Genomic DNA, 4,330 nt, shown 5'->3' with positions numbered 1-4,330 from the left:
GGTTCCACTACCACCTCATTATGGCTACGTTTTTCGAACCGGACCCCACTTACTGTTCTGTTATATCTTCATCCCTGTGTTGATGTTTGTGTTTCTGTCCTATTTCCCATGTTAAATCGTACATTGTGCTGTAGGCTATTTGCCAAATTTGTTTTTGTGTTGTTCAAAGCCGGCTCCTCGGATAGCTGCTGTGAAAAATCTGCGTCCCTTTTGTCTTCGTGTTCTTCGTTTCGCTTCTTTCTTCCTAAATATTGTGCTTTTTAACTCCTAAACATTATCCTATTTCCCCTCCTCACTTCCAGAAAAAAAAGAACAAACAAAAAAAAAAACTTTATTCCACTCCACAATGATCTCATTCAATAGAATGTCCTTTGGGCCTGTACATCAAGTACTCCATTCTTTTTTCTTTTTTTCTCAATATCTCATCTTACACCTCCCAAACTGTACCTCTGTTCCTATTGCATTGCATATAATAATAATAATAATATTAATAATAAGAATAATAACAATGAATTTATTATTTTAGTGAGAGGAGGAGAGGAGGAGATTAGGACCTTACTCTGTGCAGAGCGTTGTTGCTGCTTAAGCAGTCTCCTTGGCTATCGGGCACAATCCTGGATGGGTCGCCACTCCGACACAGTATACCAGCATGCTGGCACTCATTTTGCCGACCTTGGAAGGATGACAGGACGAGTTAACCCCACTGGGTATTAAGTCAACATCTGGGTGGAATTTGAACTCAGGACCCTAGGATCCCAAGCCCACCACCCTAACCATTAAGCCAACACCAGGCATAGCGGGGGCATGGTTTAAAACTCGGAACAACAAATCAAACCCAGAGTACTTTTCTAAATATCCATCCATCCATCCATGGGACCATACTCTGTGCAGAACGTTGGTGCTGCCTAAGTGCTCTCCTTGGCTATTGGGCACAATCCTGGATGGGTCGCCACTCCGACACAGGATACCAGCATGCTGGCACTCATTTTGCCGACCTTGGAAGGATGACAGGCCGAGTTAACCCCACTGGGTATTAAGTCAACATCTGGGTGGAATTTGAACTCAGGACCCTAGGATCCCAAGCCCACCCCCCTAACCATTAAGCCAACGCCAGGCATAGCGGGGCATGGTTTAAAACTAGGAACAACCAATCAAACCCAGAGTACTTTTCTAAACGACAGCAGGAAATGAATTAAAAAGAAGGAAAATCGCATGAGAGTGGAGATCCATGGCACGGTGAAGCTCGAACAAGTACAAGGGCTGCTTGATTACTTTGGCTTCCTTTGGTTTTCATTCTTCCTCTTCTTTGTTCTCTTCATTTTTCCCTCATGACTATCAGCGGTTTCCTAAAGTTTTTCGAGGGATCACTCTTTCGAGCAGACGAATGTTTCTACTTCTCGGCCTTGGTATCGACCTGGATTCTCAGGAACATTGGCCACGTGCGTCTCGGCTGCTTTCGCCATTACCCCTGGTGCTACGTTTGCTGAACATAATGGAGACTTGGAGACTGCCGGCATTCATCGAACCACCGTATGACACACGTGAGTGGAAATTGATACACACTTAATTTCTACACACACGTCCCAATGTGCTCCTCCTCATTTCAATTGTCACCACACAAATTGCATAGGTGTTCATACCTCTCTCACCTGCCATGTCCACTTTAGTGAGGGACTTCTGTGACTCCATGGGACTGACTCAATCTGTGAACTTTCTCCCAATGGCAAATATTCCCTTCTGTACTTGGTGAAGACAAACCTCCCAGCAAATGCCTCCTGTTCTTCCTGTGTTCCGATTGGTTCATCTGATCCTATAGCCTGGTGTTAGCTTAGTGGTTTGGGTGGCTTGTTTTGGGATCTTAGGGTCCTGAGTTCAAGCTCTGTTGGCTGCTGAATTAATACAAGGTGTGGTTAACTCAGCCAGTCATCTTTCCGATGTCAGCGAAATGAGTACCAGTGTATTGGTTTAGGGGTACAGTATCTGCGGCATAGTCGTGCCCCAACAAAATGATAGCTACCCGGCAGCCAAGCTGCCATATGCAAGAAGAAGAATCTGATCATATGCTTGTGTGAGTAAAAAATCTCTCTGGCTATTCTCAGAGAGCTGCCTCAGCACTGGTGAGTCCGGCATTTCACCCAGGAAGATTGGCAGGGACTGCAGGCAGCTATCTCACTTCAGAGGTGGTATCCTATATCTAATGCCCCTGATATTAACTCAGCTTGGGAATTCTTCCACAGAAACCTGATCTCTCTGATGCGCGTGTTGATCGCATCTCGTCTTCAAGTATCCTCTTCCCACCCATGGTACACTGAATCATGTGGTGAGGCAGTTGCTCTGAAACAACTTCTTCCTGGAAAGCAAACCTGACCAAAGGCAGTCTCAGCTCATTCCACAAAGCCTGCAACAAGTGTGTGTCCACTCAAAGGAGAGCCAGAAAATATCATGTGTCCATCCTCAAGATTAAACTTTCAAACTTGTCTCCCTTCTTTAAAATCTGGTGGTGCCTTGCTAAACCTGGTGGCGTCTTGTTAAGGCTGGCTCTGGTGTGTGCTCACGTTCCATTCCTTCGCTCTCTTCACATGGCACCACAGCCGACCCCACTTGTGAGAAAGCAGACTGCCTCAATTCTGTGTTTGCTTCCTAATCTGGTGTCCCCAACCAACTTGCTCACCCGAGCCAGTCTCACCCAGCTGCTCCTGGACTCTGTCTTTTGCACTTCACAAGGTGGATAAGTTTCTGATAACCCTCGACTCTGATTCTGCAACTAGACTCTGGGCGGCATCACCTTGCATGTTCTTAAAACCTGTTCTGCTACTCTTTCACATCCTCTTTCTCCTCTTTTCATGCTATCATTTGCTCTTGGTCATCTTCCATCTGCTGGTAAAGCAGCCAGCATCACTGCATTAAATAAGAAGGTGCAAAAACTGATCTCCTCAATGACAGACCTGTTAGCTGACTTCTAATCATCAGCAAAGTTATGAAATCCATCATCACAGTTGATATGAAAACTTTCCATTGCTCCAACAGCCTCATCTCAGGTCACCAATTTGGATTCAGACCAGATTATTCCACCTTGGACATGCTCCTTCTTTCCCATACTGGATAGATGCCCTCAATGTCATACATAAGATCAGGGCCATCTCTCTGAACATATCTTGAGCTTTTGATAGTCTGGCATCCTGACTTGCTCTCCAAACTCTCTGCCTATGGCATCCAAGGCCAACACCACGCATGGCTTACTGATTTCCTCTACTCTCGTAGCTATCATGTGGTTCTCAACAGAATCCTTTCATCTCCTTTCATGTTCAGGCTGGTGTACCCCAAGGCAGTGTTCTGGGCCCAGTCCTATTCCTAATCTTCATCAATGATCTCTCTCTCTCTCTCTCTCTCTCTCTCTCTCTCTCTCTCTCTCTCTCTCTCTCTCTCTCTCTCTCTCTCTCTCTCTCTCTCTCTCTCTCTCTCCCTCTCTCCCTCTCTCCCTCTCTCCCTCTCTCCCTCTCTCCCTCTCTCCCTCTCTCCCTCTCTCCCTCTCTCCCTCTCTCCCTCTCTCCCTCTCTCCCTCTCTCCCTCTCTCCCTCTCTCCCTCTCTCCCTCTCTCCCTCTCTCCCTCTCTCCCTCTCTCCCTCTCTCCCTCTCTCCCTCCCTCTTCTTACTTTTCTGGAAAATCCCTTTTATCTATTTCCTGATGACTCCACCCTCTGTCATGACATCCCTCATCCTTCAGATAAGCAGGTAGCATCCTCTCCATGCTCTTTTGAACCACATTTCAAAGTTGGCCTCCGAAGTCAACTTCCGAATGGGCATCCTGCATCATGCAAAGTTCTCCCTTGGCATACCTAAATTCCAATCCCCCAACAAAGCCTTCATGCAAGGCTTGATGGAGTACTGCAGTCCCCTCTGGGTTGGCTCCCCTGCCTCCAACCTTGCTCAGCTTGATGCTCTGGAAGCCAAGTCCTTCAAGATTATTGGAATCTCCCATGATGAATCTGAGTCTATGGGCCTATCACTTTCCCATCACAGACATGTTGTTGGGCTCCTTGTCTTCTGCAGCCTCCTGCAAGGCACATGCAGTCCACCATCAACCTCCTTCTGGTGAAACTCCCAAAATGCAGAATTACTGCTCACCTCCACTCATTTGTTCCTCTTTTTCCCCACCTGTGGAACCAACTTCCACATTCTCTTCAATCTCATTCTTCCCTCCAAGTCTTCAATACAGCTGTTCACCACAATCTCAGATCATCACCCATCCAAACTCATGATATTTCTACCCCCATTAACCCCCTTCTCCCTTAACCCCAAGCCCACCTCATTCCAAATAACAGTTTTTCCT

This window comes from Eptatretus burgeri, chromosome 11, assembly GCF_056783735.1.
Source record: "Eptatretus burgeri isolate ZD-2024b chromosome 11, Ebu_testis_v1, whole genome shotgun sequence".
Taxonomy (NCBI): domain Eukaryota; kingdom Metazoa; phylum Chordata; class Myxini; order Myxiniformes; family Myxinidae; genus Eptatretus; species Eptatretus burgeri.
The sequence above is the reverse complement of the archived record's forward strand: the minus strand, read 5'-3'. Positions refer to the sequence as shown.